Source organism: Taudactylus pleione, unplaced genomic scaffold, assembly GCF_031769625.1.
Source record: "Taudactylus pleione unplaced genomic scaffold, aTauple2 ptg000436l, whole genome shotgun sequence".
Taxonomy (NCBI): Eukaryota; Metazoa; Chordata; class Amphibia; order Anura; family Myobatrachidae; genus Taudactylus; species Taudactylus pleione.
In genome coordinates, this window is record NW_028284838.1 from 4,003,552 (window position 1) to 4,023,748 (window position 20,197).

The following is a 20,197-nucleotide window of genomic DNA, read 5'->3' on the forward strand; positions in this document are numbered from 1 at the left end:
CGCCCCAAAACGGACAGTTCTGTCAATCACATTTGACATGTCACTTCCTGTTCGCTATTCGACGAACGACTGATAAAATGATCACAATCAGCCGTACGCACATGCGCACTGTTACACCGACGCATGCGTGGTTTAACAACATCGGATGACTACGAGCGTACAGCCGCTTACGAGCAGCTCTGAATGAGGGCCTAGGTCCCGTGTACCCTGCTTTCCCGTGTATCCTCATCCATGGGTTGCTCACTGCTGTTACAGAGGCCTGCCATGATACAGCAACAGGAGGTGTTGGTGGTGATGGATTCAGGCAGTGATGTCACCTTGGTGTCCAGCACTCTAGTTCCGGAGGACCTGACGGTCTGGCTACTGCCAGTAAAAGTATTATGTGTCCATGGGAGCACTGAGGAAGATGACTGTGTTTGTCTTCCTATTACTGTGTAGAAAAAGGGGAAGGGGGGGTGTAACCCCCTATTGTTCCTCAGCACACTGAATTATACTTGCAACAATATATGAAGACTATATGGTAATAGACATTAACACTAAGGGGTTCACGTCCGGGGTGCAAGGCACCCCAAAAAATGTACAGCCGAGGACCCCCCTAGGGCATCATATGAAAAATGGAAAAAGGGTGACAGTGCAGTGTAAAGTATAGATACTGTATATGTGCGAGTAGTTAATAAGTGTTGAAAAAGAGGTTAAAATATATGTGAAAAAATTACTTGAATAATACTTGGGCGTAGGGCCCTCGAGGCTACTCTGGCTGGGCCTCCTCAGGGCATCACCACTTAATATACAGTTACTTTTCACATCACCGTTTATGTTTGTTTTTTATTCATGTAATTTTTTCACATATATTTTAACCCTTTTTTCAACACTTATTAACTACTCGCACATATCTATACTTTACACTGCACTGTCACTCTTTTTCCATTTTCGTGTGATGCCCTGGGGGGGTCCTGGGCTGGATGTTTTTTGGGGTGCTCTGTGCCCCGGACGTGAACCCCTTAGTGTTAGGGACTGCTAGTGACAGAGAAGCCGTGACGTGGCCTAGCAGCTTCCCATGTATTTGCAAATGCATGCAACTAATATCTCTGAATTTCTATTACCATATAGTCTTCATATATTGTTGCAAGTATAATTCAGTGTGCTGAGGAACAATAAGGGGTAAAACCCACCCTTTTTCTACTTGATATGACCCCTCCCTTTCATGCACCTGAAAAGTACTGCCAGATTGATTGAGCAGCTGCCATTTTTTGTTTGTCTTCCTATTACTGTGAAGAGACAAATAGTGCAAGTAGTGGCAGCAATAGCTCCAAGGCTGCCATACCACCTTATTCGGGGGCAAGACTTTTCCCTGTTCCGGGAAACACTACGTGACTGGATTGGTCAGGACATGCCAGTTACTCATACCCCAGAGAACGAAGTCGGGTACCAGGCTTTTGCTGCAAGCAGACCAGCATTGCATTCCAGAAGATGTGAGGAAGAAGGTTGGAAGAAAACAAGAACCTGGCCAATTGGTGGAGAAGATTAGTCTCCTCTGTTCAGGACTGTAACACTCCAGGACTTTGCTCGAGATCAATTAAAAGATTATGCATTGGGAAGTGCTTATAAGAATTTTGTGAGAGTTAATGAAGTATGGAAGGCCAAGAAACCGGCTGATAGAAAGGGATATGCTGTATAGGGTAGCAGTGGTACAAAAGAGGATAGTTAAACAGCTCTTGGTGCCACAGGAACACGTTCCGTTGGTGTTGGTTGCAGCCCGTATACACCCTAAGCGAGGGCATTTGGAAGAGGAAAAAACTCTCAAATGGGTGCTCCAGAGGTTTTACTGGCTGGATGGCAGTCAAGAAGTACTGCCAAGTCTGCATTTTGCCAATGGACGAACCCTAAATCTGATTACCAAGGTCCCCAGGTACTTCTTCCTATAATTCCAGGTCCATTAGTATGACAGAACTTAAAGAAAGCACAGGGGCAGCAAAAAAGGGGTCACGATGCCCAAGCCACCACATGCACCCTTAGTTCAGGTGTTAAGGTGCTTGTCCATGTACCCACAAAAGGGGGTACATGGTTTGCAGGTGGGCAAGGCCCTTTTGAGGTAATAGAGGCCATAGGACCAGTAAGTTATCTAGTATGGCAGTTGGGTAGATGACAAGTAGAGCAAGTTTACCATGTCAACCAGATAAGCCCACAGGTAAAGGAAGCATTCACTCTGCAGAGGCTTCCATCACGATGGTTCTATCTCGGGTTGCGCAGATCCTTCCATCTTGAAACCCCATCTCAACAGACCAAAGAGGGAGGTGATAGGAAAATCAAAACTAAGTCTGAGATACCAGTTTGCCAGAGCTGGCAAAGCTAACAGAGGGGGAGTTGGGAAAAGGGAAATATTTTCCAGGTAAAGAGTCAACTTTGCCAAGTATGGCAAAGCTAAGGGGAAGGGTATGTGGCATAACCTAACAGTGTGAATGGTCGTTGCTTTGCAAGCAAGTTTTTTACAATAAACATACATATAAATATCCCTAACAGACCCCACATATTATAGATAACATATGTATATGTTTGTATATGTGAATATATACAGTATATACAGTTAGCAGGGATGTGAAGATCTGGAAATAGCATAGTGTGCTATACAACTGTAACATGTATCAGTAATTGGCTGTAAACACCATGACTGTTTAAATATATTGTCGCTAAGGGCCTGATTTATAAATTCCTATATTTTAAATGCGGATGGGATATGATAATTTTGCCTAAATTTGCAAAGTGAAAATGAACATTTTTATGTGGATATACTGTAGGAAGAATCTCTTGCCGGATCACGGACTCTGTCTGTGCACGTACTGCCTGGATCTGGCACTTCGGTAATCAATGATATTAGTGAAGGTGCCTACCTTAATAGAAGTAATGTACACTGATCTACAGACTTGCAGTTTCATATTAATTGCCCTGCACAGACTGGTAGATTTACATAAAAGGGCATGGATAGAAATCACTTTATCTGTGAACTAGAATATACTCTATGGTTTTCTAACTGAGCGTTTTGATCTAATTCAACATCATTTTGGCCAATGGCCAGTTACTGTGTATTTATTTTGCTGATTGTGATAGAGATGGTAAAATTCAGGATCAGATCATGGTAGCAATGTTTGCAGCCTAAGGCTACTCAGATTGGCCGATACTAGTAAATCTGCGGAGGTAGATGCAGACACTGGTCTCAGAACTCTTAGAAAATGGGGATGACGCATCCCCCGTTTTCAGTCAGGCTGTGGCTTAGGAGGCACTGCGAGTAATCTTGCAGTACCCATTCTACACAAGCCCAGTCCTCCCGGCATCGGAGATGTACGCAAACCATTGGGTTTGCATATCTGGATCAGTCCCTGTATGTATAAAGTTTTGTAGGTAAAACCTTTTTTTTAATTATCACTTTTTTCAAACTAAAAATGCAACATAACAAGTAGATCATGCTGCTCATTGTAAGCATGGTGCCTGAGATCACGGAATTAATTTTTTCTAATGCTGATATCTTGAAAGAGCAGACTACATAATGAGCATAATTTATGTCTTAACATGTGAAGCACATTTTACATAAAATGTTTGTGTTGCATTATATTCAGCTAAACATGTGTCTGTTATGTGACTGTTGATCAGTTTAGTGTAGAGACGTGCATCGACCCCATATTTTGGTTTTGGATCTGCATTAACTTCATGTTTTGGTTTTGCCAAAACCGCCCTCACGGATTTTGGCTTTAGATCTGCATTTTTTTTTAAATTGCTAAAAATTGTTAAAATCACATAAGGTCTGCTTTTGTTCCTACAACAAACGTTGATTCCCCCAAGCCCTCTATAGAAGACTGTGTGACCTCACCTGCTGGGCTGTCACAGATAACTGCAGAGCTAATTGCAGGAGACCAGCCTCCAGTCACTCCAGAAAGTCCAGACTAGTGAGAGGCTCACTCCAGAGAGTCCAGACCAAATCAGTGGATTGGAACTTGGTCCCATTCCCTCCCTCACCTAGGTCCCTCATCACTGTCCTCAGACCCTTAATACCATCCTTAGCCCGTCACCATCCTTAGTTCCTCATCTCCCTCTTCAGCATCCTCAGTTCTCAGCCCATCACCTTCCTCCGCTCTCAGCCTCTCCTCACCATGCTCAGCACAAAACGACCCTCATTACTTGCCTCAGACCCTCATCAGAATCCTAACCCCAAAAGACCCTCATCATCTTCCTCAGCTTCCTATAATAATCCTCAATGACAGCCCCCATCACCTTCCTCAGCCCCAATCACCTTCCTCAACCCCTCACCATGGCAGCCTGCCTCAGCACGGATGGAGACATGACCTCATTACCTCCTTCAGCCTCCTAAAAGTCACTCATTACCTCCTTCAGCTTCAGACCCTCATCACCATCGACCAGCCCAAAAGACCCTCATCTTCCTCAGCTTCCAATCATGATCCTCAATGACAGCTCCCATCACCTTCCTCAGCCCCCATGACCTTCCTCAACCTATAACCACTGCAGCCTGCCTCAGCACGGATGGAGACATGACCTACAACATGACCTATGATGTCACGCCACTGCGTCACCGACTACAAAGTTATGCATGGCCTGGGCCACTTCTGAGTCTCTTGGAAGAGCCCAGCACTGCCCAGGCCAGGATACAAGGGAGCTGCACGGTAGGTATGGGTCCCGACAGCTGCCGTACTGCACCCATTATGAAGTGGTGCCCTTGTGCGGCTGCTCATGGAACAGGACTCGAGCTTGCTCTGAATCTTGCCTATTGGAAGCAGGTCTAAAAAATCTGCCATTATGAAGCTGGAGTTTTAGGGCTCCAAAATATCATTCTACTAAGAGGGGAAAGGAAGTTCAAAATTAATTTTAAAAGCTTCTCAGTGTGACAAGCATTTACTTTGCATCAACTTTGACACTGCTTGTTGCATTTACAAGTGTTAATGGTGCTTAATAGAGTTTGCTGCAGGGAGGATATCAGAACAGGACTTTTACACATGTTGTGTTACAGTTCCCATGTGTAAATGACCTACAGTATGTCAGCTGAAACTGTTTACAAACATCTATTTCATTCCAATTCCACTCACAAGACGTTGTGGTGGGTTCAACAGGATCAACAGCAGGCAATGTTTTTCATTTTTAATCTGGTTATCTGTTAATTAATCACATTGGAAATACTTCTGGAAAATCCCTCAAAACCTGATGTTTGGTGTAGAGAACTAAACTTGCTTTCTAAACAAGTCCCTATAACTTGTTCCAGCCCACAGTTAGTACATACATTTCTGCAGTGGGCGGGCTGTGTGCTGAATGGACTTACTGTACATAACTGTTTGGTCAATGTCTGCCATCAACAACCTTGGGTTCCAGTAAAGGGACCAGGAACCATTTTTAAAGTGATTGCTCTGTGTCTGTAGTTCCTTATTGATCATATGAAATACAGTGATATATCACAACAGTGACAGCCTCTGCTCATGTCAAGTATTTGGGGGTTTAATGTGATGACTGACACATTGCATGCTTTAGGACCAATTACATGTATGGGGGAGGGGGGCACATATAAGCGGTTTATTAGCCTGTTCTGTGCAGAGTGAGGGTCTGATTCAGCAAGGAGCGCAGTTGCTAATACACACACAATCGGCTGATTGTTCAATACTGCACGTGTATGTATCACAGTGCGTGTGCGCGAAGTAGCCATTGTGATCAGGACTGAGATCGCAGCGGCCACACAGAACCATCGCAGAGTGATTGACAGGAAGTGCTGTTAGTGGGAGGTGATGGGGGGTGGTGGTCAGGACATGCAGGCGTGCCAGTGCGTTTGAACGCTGTTGCAGGGGCGAGCATAAATTATCCACTGTGATGCCCTACGCAGCCTGAGGCCCAGGGCCGGTGAAAGGTTTCAAGACACCCTAGACAAAACTGCAGCCTACTGCCCCACACCCCCATCCCACACACAAACCAATACCCACTTTCCAGCCCCCAGGTGAAAGTGTGAAGGTGGCGTATTAGAAGTTCCACAGCTGCCGTCTGTATTAAGTACAAGAATGCCTTTCTCAGAGACATCCTTCATTTTGTGAGATCAGACTCAGGGGTGCCCCCCAGATCCTGGCACCCCAGGCAGCTGCCTAATGGTAGAGCCGACCCTGCTGAGGCCTCATAGTGTGCATGGAAGTTAGCAATTTCTGAGTAAGGTCAGAGCTTGTGCAAGTGTGCGTGAGGCTGCAATGATACCCGATTGTACCGCTGACACCGCAATCCTACTAAACATTATGGATGAGTGTAAGGTAAAGTGGGCGTACTTGTGTTGCGCGAGGATTGCATTGTGATCACAATGGACTAGCATACTTTCTCAGGGAGACTGCATGCGTAATCGCTATTGCATTCGTATCTGCGTTCCTTGCTGAATCAGGCCCTGAGGCCTCTATTGCTGCAAATTCTTCCTTATCCAATGTCCTTGTTGATCAGTGTTTTGCTGGTTGTGCATTTTCATTTGGTTGTTTGCTTCACTGGCTGGAAATAGCAGCACCGTAATGGTGCAATAATTAACTGTACTCTCCTTACACAGTGGGGACTTGGCTGATACCACCTTGCTATCTGGTGGGACACCATAGGCATGATTTGAAAGATCGCTGTCCCCAATGTATAGTTGAGGCCATTGCATAGTGCATTGCCTGATAGCTTGCTTTGATTCTGGCTGCCCTTTTTTTTCCACCATGTGTTTATCTATTTGTTTATCAATAAATGATTACCCTTTTCTCCATACTTTATGACTTACGACTTTATTAATGTTTAAAGTTAATTAACTCTAAGGGTATAATAAAGTTTGCTGAAGATCATAAGCCATCATCAACTCTTAAGAGGTTTGAAGCCCTATCCTAATGAAAAACAATTGTATGATTACATGCATAATTCTGGGCTCTATTTAGTAAACATTAAAACGTCTCTGTCTTTTGATTGGAACTGTTTACAGTATGTAGACGAAAGTGGATTTGGTATAAATCTGGTGCAAAACTAGATCACTCGGGAAGAGAAAAAAATGTCTTCTCTATTCCTATATTTATTTTATATCAGTTAATAATTATATTACACAGCCATCAGGCATTCTCTCTTATCTGTGCCAAGATTATTGGAAAACAAACAATAGTGAAAGTTTGTTTACATATTTCCAAGTTTGCATTGAAATGACAATGTAGCCTACTACCAGAGCAGGCCATTAGAGCGTGATCTGCTACTTGTTCTTCCTTTTATCTCCAGATCTACTATTTATTAGGGATGTGCAGGCTCGGATAGGTTCGAGTTTGCACGTTGAGTTCGGATTTTTCCCTCCAAAAAAACGGAACTCAGAAAGAGGTAAAACGTCATCTTACATGGACTTTTTATGAGCATGCACCAGTCTTGATGCCTGCCAGATTCATTGTGCAGGAGCCGGGACCTAAGCCAGCAGCAGCGGGAGCCTCCCTCAGGTAAGAGGGCAGGAACTGCTGCTGGTGGGCAATAAGTGGCCTTCAGCTGCTGTTGAACTACACATTCCAGCATGCCCTGCCATAGTTGTAGCATGGCCTAGGAGCAAAGCTGCATGCTTCCCGACATTCTGGCTGCCCCCCCCCCCCAGGAGGGAGCAGCTAGGTTGGCATAGCGGGGGGGCATGGCACGGCCTAGGGGGGGCACAGCCGGGGATATTACCCAACATTAGGGGCGGAGCAGGGGGCATGACCATACAATCACGTCATTTTGGCCCCGTCCTTGCTACACAATGCCGAGATTACCGGCATTGTGAAGCAGGATGCGGGTCATGATGACGTGATTCGGTGCGAATCGCATCATTAGCCCCCCACTACGCGGGTTTGTGTGATAACTGCAGGGGGGTCCACGCCAGCCAGGAGATTTGCCTGCTTATCCATGTGGCTGGGAGTGCCACCGATTTTCAGGAGGCACCCGGGCAAATCGGGAGAGTAGGCTAGTATGGCATGCTGGGATGTTTATTGCCCACACCTGCGAGTCTATAGCCATTTATATTTCCTTATTCACATTACATGGTTTTGCAGAGTAAGTTTAGAAACATGAATATCTATAACTGACAGGAGATATAACTGCAAATCACATAGAGCAGACAGGATGCAATCCACAGGGGAGATTTCTATCATGTCACATCAAAGACAGAGTATGGACTTACATCAAACATTGCCCGCTCCAACACAATAAGCAATGCAAATGCATTGTTCCCAATATCACAAGTTGCAACTAATAAAAACACTCTTCACAGCTATAATGTAAACACTCAAACAAAATAACAATTTCTTTATGGGATGGTGGTAAACGGTTTGCAAGATTATAAGGCTCCACTCATTTTAAAATGGAAAACGGTGACATGATGTCTCAGGACATAACAGCCACCCTTCTTTCTCTACTCTATTCTTAAATATCCTGTGCAATACCGGTCTAAATCATAGTAAAATAATTAAATACATTTCAGATATTCCTATCAAAGGGACCTGTCAAACGCTTTTAATATTACAATTGTGTGGCTATTACAAGCTGCAATATCAGGATCATAATTAAAATGTTAGCTAAAAAAATACATTCTAATTGTAAATATCTAGACCAGTGTTAGCTAACCTTGACACTCCAGCTGTTGTGGAACTATATATCCCAGCATGCCCTGCCACAGTTTTAGCATGCCCTAATAGCAAAACTGTAGCAGTGCATGCTGGGTTATGTAGTTCCATAACAGCTGGAGTGTTAAGGTTAGCCAACACTGATCTAGACCCAAGTCAATTTTGTAACTCATCAGTGTCCATTCTAAAGGATCAGATGAGTTCAATATAATACAGCTCTAATTGTTCTGTCATCCTCAAGGCTCTTCAGTGTAAAGTACAGTGTGAAATTACACTTTGGTGTTGGCTGACTTAGCACAGTTAGATAGTTTTCAGTGCAAAAAAGTAACCTTCTATTTGACATTGATTAAAGCAGCTGATGTGAGCAAGTAGAAAATTGAAGGAGATTTCTGGCATAGATATTGATCAGTTGAGATGTCGTCAGTTTGTAAAAGCACCAACATTCTATGACATAATTTATCACTCACCCTTACATACTGTTGTGAACATGTTATGGATCACGAGATAATAGGCAATATATTACGTGTATTTCTTTTAATTACCAGCATGGTAACCTACATATGACAAATGACACTTGATGTGTATTGCCCAGCTGCAGTGTTCATTTTTTGAGAAGATGCCATGTGAAGGGCAGGCTGGTAGATTAATGTATAGCCCATTAGGATTAGGACTGCCAGCAAAGGATCCAACAGACAGATAATGGTAAAATTATGGGGTCTTATACATTCCGGCCTTGCCTTTCTCACTAACATAAGGTTGGCCTGGGGAGTGTCAGTCCTCCATACTTGAGTGACAGCATGCTCTGAACAAAGGGCCATAAAACCTAATTAGCATCTGCACAAGCCAATGAGCCAGCAGAAGGGGGTGTGATAGTCCAGGCAGGTATAAAATACCATGTAGAACTCTGAAACTTTGTACGATCTTGGATGCCAATCCGACATTGGGAATTGCTACGTCTTCTTGCGTCTGCTTGCAGACAGACTGTTCTGTTAATATTTTCCTTTTTGTTTATAAGAAAATTATTTGCTAAGACTATGTTCTTATGTCATTCTTATTTATTGTTTTTGTATATGCTATAAGCACTGTGAATATCTGACATTAAACTTAATTTAATAAGGCTCGTATCTGTGGTTCTTATTGGATCCATTTTGCTTGTGGATTCAGTTAATCCATGCTACATATCTGCACTACAGGTTATTATTTGTGTAATATTAACTGAGACTTAGGGCCGTATGCAATTAGAGGTGAAAAACCTTTTTTCACCTTTTTTTTGGAAAAAATTTTGCCTAAAAACTTTTCGCCTTATTCAATTCCAGGACAATTTCACCTAAGTGGAAACTAGATGCATTGAATTCACCAAAAAAGATTCTCCAATCAATAGCAGGTGAAAAGAAGTGCAGGGGGGGCGCCATCAGTTTGATCGCTCCTCCTCAAAGGCATAGGCTGCTGTGAGGGAGGGGGTGGGCGGCGCTGGACCCGGGCCCCCGCCGGGCCCCTCAGGAAGTCCGGGCCCGGGTAATCTGTAGCCGCTCCCCTCTCGGTGGCCCTGCTGACACCAACCAATTTTAATTACAGAACAATGCAATGAACAAAAAATGTGAAATGTAATGTAAAATAGAGAAACATAATTAATATAGGCAAGGTGGGATAAGCATAAACAACTGGATTTTTTAAGCATGATGTGAGTTACTGATGCTTAAAGCGGTCAGAAGCCATGAAATGTGTCTAGTTTTACCTACTGTATCATTGATAATTATGTTATCTTTTTCTTATGTTTTTATTTTATTACTTTTTTTGGTCTTTATGATTTTATGCCTATATGTTATTTTTTGATACAGTATAATTTTTTTTTTTTATAAATGTTATACTTACAGTAGCTGCATAATGACTGTCTGTTATAGTGAAAACAGTAATGTAGTATAAAAATGTCATTTAGAAATAAATAAATTATTCATTTTTAAACCAGATCTACTTTATTAATCTGTGACATACTTTTGGCTCCTGAATCTCAGCAGAAACTGTACCTACAGGTATACTGGACCTCATTCAGAGTCGTTTGTTGTGGCCGCTCGGTCGTAAGGTAAAAGGGGCCGGATATGCAAATGAAGCGCTCTCAAGTTGCGTCGTTAAGATGGGATTGTTAGCTGGACGAGCGAGGGGAGGATGCGGCTGTAAGACTAAAAACACGCCCCCTTCTCGTTCGCATTACACGTCATTTCCGCGCATACAAGGATTAATCGAGACCATCGGGAACCATTGGAGCTGTTCGTAGAGCTTAAGGTTGACCATACCCTCTCTTAAGCGCTAAGATCAAGTCAGTGTAAAAACCTCCCATGTCACATGTGCCATGACACTACTTAGTTAATTATGCACTCCCATAAAACGCCGTTTGCATAGTCAGGCACGCCTGGTTCGGATCTCCACTCCCCCATTCACAAGCATCTTCCCCTGTTACCACCCACAAATGCCTCATCCTGTCACTCAAACTAACGACCTGGCTGTGTTCAAGGAGACAGCAATTTTTGATTGTAATAGCTAGTTTGCGCATGCGCATTGCAAATTTTACGCATGCGCAGTTTAGTGAACATCGGTGGCATACGACCGAGCGGCCGCAACGACCGACTCTGAATGAGGTCCACTGTCTCCTCTTTGAGACATCAAACATTTGAGAGCAGCCAATCAGTTTCTAACTGTCATTGTATACAGTAGACTGTGCTAGTAAAATGATAACTAGAAGTTTTTTGGTTCCTATGGGCAACTTCTCCACTTTATCTCTCTCAAACTTGCGGACCATTTACGTGAGGGAGAGGAAGAAGGAAAGTGACTCCCTGGCATCTGGAGCGGCTGCAGATAACATCTACACTAGTACCTTATGGTTCTATAAACTTCTGGAGTTAATCCATGAAGTGGAGCCCCAGCGTCCATTCAGAAGTCTTTTAATGGACACGATCCCCAAGGAGGAGTCTTCAGAGAACCAAGGGAGTGAGCCAGGGTCCTTTCTGGATCTGGTAAGTTATTATTTTTTAACAAAAGTACATTATTGTATACCGTCCTCCTGCCATGGTACTGCTCCCATTTCATTAAAGTAGGCCAGGTATTGCTCCCTGACCTGTTTGGCCTGTGCAGTTGGTAGTGTCTCCCTCAATGTGGGTGTTGTGACAGAGGGCATTTTGGCACCCTCATGTGGTTGTTCCTGGTAGTCCATAGTCATACCCTTTGGTCCAAGTTGTTTGGAGTTTTTGGCACGAAAAAAATTGTGTAGGACACAACAGGCCATGACCACAGAATCAATTTTGTCCACATAAAGGTTTATAGCTTTATGAAATATACGAAACCGACTACACATAATTCAAAAAGCATTTTCAATTATGCGCCAGGCCCTGATAGGCGATAGTTGAAAAATTGTTACGGCTTTTTTCCCTTTGTCCATACGTCTTCCATAAACACAAAGTTCAGGCCGTGCTTTGTATCCGCTGTTGTAGGCAATTTTAGATGGTTGTTGGTGTCACGGCCAGGGTATTTCAGCATGGCGCTAGGCTGGTGTTACCTGTGAGGTCGTTGTGGCGTGGGCTGTCTGGTGGCGGAGCTGGTGTCTGGCAGGGGGCTTTGGCTGCGCGCGTTGTTGTGCGGGCCTGTGGTCACTCTGCGCTGGTAAGGCCTGGCGGCGTCTCCGTTCCGTTTGGCATGGGCGCCGCCATCTTGCCTTCTGGCCATGTGATGCGGCTGGCCAATCCTGGTGAGTCACATGTTCCCTCCGGCCAGTAACAGCACGGCATGGGGTATTTAGGAAGGGTCAGTGCCTTCCTTCTTTGCCAGTGCAACGTGTATCTCAGCCTAGCTGAGAGGGAGTTCTCTGTGCTTATCCTGTTCCTGTGTAATCCGCTGTCTGCCTGTCAGCTCCTAGCTTCCGCTGGACTACTCCGCTTCCTCCATCACCCTTGCCCATACCTGAGTGCCTGAGCCTGCTGACATCCTCCTCATTTGCCTTAGTTCACTACCTGCATACCTGGCTTATTATTTCCTGCATCACTACCTGCATTCCTGCTTCATCATTTTCAGTCTCACTACCTGCACACCTGGACAGCTCTAATTGTTTCTACTTGGACATTAACCCATTACTCCCACCACAGAACTCTTGTGCACATTTATATATTACTGGACTTTTATTTACTGCCATAATTTATGTCTGCTCAAGCACATATTAAAAAACCTAGTTTTTTATTCAAACCCGCTTCTGTGATCGCTCCTACTACCACCCCGAGTCCACAAACAACCCAGAACATAACAGTTTGCACTGGCCCCATAGAGCCGGCCACGGATCAGGAGTCAGGAGTGGATTTGTTTTGGTGCATTTCTGGTCGTTTAGAAAATCTGGAAAACATGCAGCATCAAATGGCTCAATTTCTGCAAGAGATGTCCAAGCGACAGGATAGTTTGCAAACTTCATTTTCTACCCCTGGAGTACCAGCATCTACATCCGCATCAGCGTCTGGGAATACAGGAGGCAGATCATCTCCCCACTTACATCTTCCTTTACCAAGTAAATTTGACGGCAACCCTAAACTCTGTAGAGGATTCCTAAATCAGTGTGACATACATTTTACCCTGCAGCCTGACAACTTTCTAACTGCAAGAACTAAAGTGGCTTATATAGGGCCTGATTCAGACCCACTCGCGAGCGGCTGTCCGCTCGCAAGTGGGTCAATATTCTGGACTGAGCATGCGCACGACGGAGGGAGCTCCGTCGTGCGCATGCGCCAGACGCGATGAGCGAAGGAAAGTCCTTCGCTCGTTGTGTCTGATCAAAGGGGGCGTGCTGTCGATGTTGATTGACAGCACGCCCCCTTTGGTAGGCGTGCCGGGGGCGTGCCTCCCTGATGGGGACGTTCCCACGGGAACGCCTCCCGTCAGAAGCCGGCCCACTGACATCACTAGTGATGTCAGTGGGAGTGATTTTGGCTCTGATAGAGCCAAAATCACTCCGGAGCTTGCGGTTGAAAACCTCAACCGCAGGCTCCGGCTCGCAGTTTCGATGGTCGCGATGGTCACGACCATCGCGGCCATCAAAATGCACGCTCGTATAGCCTGTGGGTGGTGACCCACAGCTATACGAGCGTCCAGGAGGACGCTCCATTTTCATGGAGGCCGGCCCTCATTCAGAGCGTGCGCTCTGCTCAGAGCGTACGGCTCTGAATGAGGGCCATAGTCTCTCTGTTATCCGGCCAGGCCTTGGAATGGGCTTCCCCACTCTGGGAGCGCTCAGATCCGCTGCTGGATAATTACGCAGGCTTTGTGTCATCCTTCAGGAGGATTTTCGATGAAGCTGGGCGTACAGTATCAGCATCATCAAACATCATGACACTGAGACAAGGGGTCCGTCCTGTCAGTCAATATGCCATGCAATTTCAAATTTTAGCATCAGAGCTCAAATGGAATGAGGAAGCCCTCACCTCGGCCTTCTGGCTTGGGTTGTCAGACCGACTAAAGGATGACCTAGTCACTCGAGAGCTTCCTACTAATCTGAACGACATGATTTCGTTGTGTATCAAAGTTGACCTACGCTTCAGGGAACGTCAGGTTGAAAAGCACAGAACTGACCAGCAAAGGTCATTTTCCCCCTCCATTTCTACCCATCCCATTCCTTCTCCTACTGAAGAGGAGCCTATGCAGGTGAATCATACACACCTCTCCAAAGAAGAACGTCAGAGAAGAATGCAAAAGAACCTCTGTCTGTACTGTAGAGAGTCCGGTCACCTGCTCATCTCCTGCCCCCGTAAACCGGGAAATGCCAAATCCTAACTGACCCTGGAGACATCAAGTTAGGAGTTATAAGCCTGTCTCCAAAAATTAAAGATTTCACGATTACCCTAGCTTTGGATCTTAAACCCAAACCTGTCTTTGCTACTGCTCTACTTGACTCGGGAGCAGCCGTAAATTTCATAACGTCTAGTTTCATAGATAAATTTCAGATTCCTTGTTTGTCTCTCAACCATGCCATCTCTCTGACCTGTATAGACGGACATCCTCTAACTAACGGGATAGTCACCAAGGAGACTCAACCAGTATTGGTCCGAATTGGGGCACTCCATTCTGAGTCCTTAAAATTCCTGGTGATATCAGATGCCTCTCAAGAAATTGTTCTTGGTCTACCCTGGTTGCCTCAACATAATCCCAGGATAGATTGGACTTCTATGCAGATTCTGTCATGGGGTATGGACTGTCAGAAATCCTGTCTTCCAAAAATTCGACCAGTAAGAAAGACAGTTCCATTAGTTTCCTCTGCCATTCCCAAGGAATATCAGATGTTCGCCGACGTGTTCTCTGAGCAGCAAGCAAATATTTTCCCTACTCATAGGGAATGGGACTGTCCAATTGATTTGATACCTGATAAGATACCACCTCGTGGTCGTACCTATCCGCTGTCCTTACCTGAGACTCAAGCCATGACCGAGTACATCCGGGAAAACCTGGCAAAGGGGTTCATTCGCCCCTGTACTTCACCTGCCGGAGCTGGGTTTTTCTTCATTGGCAAGAAGGACGGTGGTTTAAGGCCATGTATCGATTATCGAGGCCTTAATGACATTACTGTAAAGAATCGATACCCTCTTCCCCTGATTACTGAGTTGTTTGATAGGGTCATGGGCTCTGTCATTTTTTCTAAATTAGATCTGAGAGGGGCTTACAATCTCATTCGTATTCGAGCTGGCAATGAATGGAAGACCGCTTTTAATACCAGAGATGGACATTTCGAATATTTAGTAATGCCTTTTGGATTGTGCAATGCCCCTGCTGTCTTTCAGAGTTTCGTTAATGAGATTTTCCGGGACCTGTTATATGTTTCAGTTGTTGTCTATCTGGACGATATACTGATTTTTTCATCCTCTGTAGCTAAACATCATGAACATGTTAAAGAAGTTTTGACCCGTTTGAGAGAGAACCACCTTTACTGCAAACTGGAGAAGTGTGTCTTTGGAGTGCCCAGTGTATCTTTTCTCGGCTATGTAATTTCTGGCTCCAGTTTAGAAATGGACCCCAAGAAGGTACAAGCAATTCTGGATTGGACCCGACCTCAGACACTGAAAGCCATCCAGAGATTGTTGGGCTTCGCCAATTATTATAGATGCTTCATTAAGGGATTTTCTACATTGCTGGCTCCCATTACAGCCTTGACCCGCAAAGGTGCTAATCCTGCCCAATGGTCACCTTAGGCAGAATCTGCCTTTCATCTTCTAAAACAGGCCTTTATCTCAGCACAAGTTCTTCGACAACCAGATCTGGACAGGCCTTTTTGTTGGAAGTAGACGCATCATCTGAAGCTGTGGGAGCAGTCTTGTCTCAACGTTATGAGGACAACCGAGTCCATCCGTGTGGGTTCTTTTCTAAAAAATTCTCACCTGCCGAAAGGAACTACGCCATAGGTGAGCAAGAACTACTAGCCGTAAAGTTGGCGTTGAAGGAATGGAGATATTTGCTAGAAGGCGCCAAGTTTCCATTTACTGTATTTACGGACCATAGAAATCTCCTATTTCTCAAAAACCTCCAATGTGTGAGTCCTCGTTTGGCCCGGTGGGCAATATTCTTTGCCAGATTTCAGTTCACCCTGACCTTCCGGTCTGGAGCACTTAATCAGAAGGCTGATGCCCTATCAAGATCTCTCCTCTGTGATGATCAATCTGAAAATCAAAGCAATACCCCTGTCTTGGAATCAAGAGTTTTCGCCGCATTACAAGTTCAGCCTCCTACGGGAAAATCATTTGTGGCCCCGGAATTAAGGAAGCAGCTTCTCACTTGGGCACATTCCTCTCGCTTCGCAGGGCACTCAGGCACTCGGAAGACCTTGGAGTTCCTGAAAAGACACTATTGGTGGCCTTCTATGAAGGCAGATATAATGGAGTTCATCTCTTCCTGCTCCTCCTGTGCCCAGCATAAATCATCACGACAAGCTCCAGCTGGGGAATTGCTTCCATTACCTACTCTATCACGTCCATGGACGCATCTCTCCATGGATTTCGTCACAGACCTGCCAGTCTCTCAAGGTTTCAACACTATCTGGGTTGTAATAGACCGATTTTCTAAGATGGTCCACTATATACCGTTGAAGAAGTTACGTTCTGCCCCTGACCTGGCACAGTTGTTTGTCCAACACATATTTCGTCTACATGGCCTTCCTGCTGAAATTGTCTCTGACCGTGGTGTGCAGTTGACTGCAAAATTCTGGAGGGCTTTGTGTTCTGTTCTTCAAGTGAAGTTAAACTTTTCCACGGCCTACCATCCGCAAAGCAACGGCTCCACCGAGAGAGTTAATCAAGTAGAGGAGACTTTCCTAAGAATCTTTATGTAATCTTCCCAGGACAATTGGGCTGTCTTGCTGCCATGGGCCGAGTTTGCACATAATGCTTCCTACCACTCATCAACTAACCAAATACCATTTCAGGTTGTTTATGGCCTTCATCCTTGTGTTCCTGAATTCCAAAGACTGCCTGTTTTTGAAGTTCCGGCCGTGGAGGACACGGTGCGGAATTTTTCTGCCATCTGGACTCAAGTACGGTCTGATTTGTTGAAGGCATCCTCTCGCTATAAGACCCAGGCCGATAAGAAGCGTAGAACAGTTCCACACATGCAAGTTGGAAACCAGGTCTGGTTGTCTACCTGGAACCTTTGTCTAAGAGTTCCTTCAATGAAATTTGCACCCCGCTTCATTGGTCCCTTCACCATAACAGAAGTCATTAATCCAGTGGCCTACCGTTTACAGTTACCCCCATACCTAAAAATTCCTAATTCCTTCCATGTTTCCTTATTAAAGCCCCTGGTCCTGAATAAGTTCCATAATGCTCTACCTGCTTCTCCTCGAGTCAAGACGGAGAGAGGAGTTGAGTTTGAGGTCGCCCAGGTCTTGGACTCTTGTCTACGCAGAGGTCATCTACAGTATTTGCTGGACTGGAAAGGTTATGGTCCAGAGAAATGTTGCTGGACCGATGCTCGTGATGTCCACGCTCCCACGCTCATCAGGAGATTCCATTCTGCCCATCCGGAGAAGCCTGGTGAGTGTCCTGAGGCCACCCCAAAAGGGGGGGTACTGTCTCGGCCAGGGTATTTCAGCATGGCGCTAGGCGGGTGTTACCTGTGAGGTCGTTGTGGCGCGGGCTGTCTGGTGGCAGAGCTGGTGTCTGGCAGGGGGCTTTGGCTGCGTGCGTTGTTGTGCGGGCCTGTTGTCACTCTGCGCTGGTAATGCCTGGCGGCGTCTCTGTTCCATTTGGCATGGGCGCCGCCATCTTGCCTTCTAGCCATGTGATGCGGCTGGCCAATCCTGGTGAGTCACATGTTCCCTCCAGCCAGTAACAGCACGGCATGGGGTATTTAGGAAGGGTCAGTGCCTTCCTTCTTTGCCAGTGCAACGTGTATCTCAGCCTAGCTGAGAGGGAGTTCTCTGTGCTTATCCTGTTCCTGTGTAATCCGCTGTCTGCCTGTCAGCTCCTAGCTTCCGCTGGACTACCCCGCTTCCTCCATCACCCTTGCCCATACCTGAGTGCCTGAGCCTGTTGACATCCTCCTCATTTGCCTTAGTTCACTACCTGCATACCTGGCTTATTATTTCCTGCATCACTACCTGCATTCCTGCTTCATCATTTTCAGTCTCACTACCTGCACACCTGGACAGCTCTAATTGTTTCTACTTGGACATTAACCCATTACTCCCACCACAGAACTCTTGTGCACATTTATATATTCCTGGACTTTTATTTACTGCCATAATTTATGTCTGCTCAAGCACATATTAAAAAACCTAGTTTTTTATTCAAACCCACTTCTGTGATCGCTCCTGCTACCACCCCGGGTCCACAAACAACCCAGAACATAACAGTTGGTGAGTCGGTCATAAAATTCCATTTGCTTGAAGGAACCACCATCGGTAGCACGCCATTTTCCCCACATCAATATAAATAAATTGATAGTTGGCATTTACCACTGCCATCAGCACAATACTGTGAAATCCCTTATATTTGAAATAAAAGGTGCCACTGTGGGGAGGCGGGATAATGCGTATATGTTTCCCATCAATGGCTCCTCCGCAATTTGGGAAATTCAATCGACTTTCAAATTCTTCATCAATGGTCTTCCAGTCCTCCATTGATGTTGGAAACTAAAAAACAAACAAAAATGCAAATAAATTTAATGAAACACATTAAAATAACATTTCCCTATCTCTCCTCCTACAGTCTGCTACATCGGAGATTGACCCAAGTGCAAGCCCACACTTATTAACCCAGTCTGCTGAAAGTGTGCCAGAAGTGTCGGATACACCCTGCCGTATCAGAAGAATGGTGCACTGTAACCTGCCAGCCCCTGATACCCTATTGCAGCAGGTAAAGCAGGCCCTAGCCAAACCACCAGATCAATTCGATAGCCTTGGATCACATGTGGCCAGCAATCTTCACATCATGGATGAGGATCAGCTGAAAAGCTGATCTATGACATCATTATGCAGGGGAAATGGAAGCAACTAGAAAATACTTCCAGGGTGATCAAGGAGCCGGTTCTCACCTCTGCATCAAATATGGACAATGGGTTTATGGCATCTCCTTTATTTCCCCCAACAACCTACCAGGACACTGGAAGAATGAGACAAACCCCATCCTAACCCACACATCCTCCCACCTACAGTACGCCTGAAGCATCCTACCCCTCAACATCCTCTTCAGAGGTGCTTTATCGTGCCATGTTGTCCGAGGTTAAGGAGACACCCCAATTTGGTACTTATTCATAGTGAAGATTTCCTCTCTATCAAGCAGTTTTTGGTTGGCCAATACCTGCTGCAGGGTATAGGTTGCGGCTGATGTGGTTTGGAGAGGGTGACCAAACGTATAGCGCAAGAGCAGATTGTGGTTTGCGGGGGCCTCAATTTGCACTTGTCATATATGCACTTTATTGGAAGTTTGGTTTATGTTTCAATCAGTAAAAAATTTTTATAAATTTCTAAGTGTTTGTTTCTTTTCATAATAAAACATGAGATAAAGAAATTACATTCCATCTTATCCAGGTGCATGTTCAGTATTTATATGAAAACAATGACCCTTTTCCTGCGCTATGTAATGCTCAGTCAATATCTTATCTGAAAACCAAATTGAGTCTTAGGGGTAAATTTACTAAAAATCGAGTCTGGGAGAGTTTGCTTTTTTTTCAACTCGATTAGCTTCACCTAAACTCGGGTGATTTGAAGCTCCTGAGACTCGCAAATTTACAAAGAAGGGAGTTTAGCTGAGAGTGAGATGGCCGATGGTGAAGCAGAAAGATGTTTCTCTGCCGAGTAGCAGGTTTTGCAGGAGATTTCTCTCCCAAGTAGCAGGTTTTGCAGGACATGACTCACCCGAGATTGCAGTGACCTCTCTCTGCAAAACTCTCCCGAGCAAGCAGCCTGCACATATCAGTGAGATATGTGTAAGCTGCTTGTGTTGCATCTGTTAAAAAAAAGGGTTGAAAGTAAAAAAAAAATGACATAGCCCCCCCCCCCCCTAAAGCTTAACCAGCCCCAGGCTTGCCAGCCTGTCCTGGTTTCTAAAGTTATGGGGAACAAAATGTGTAGG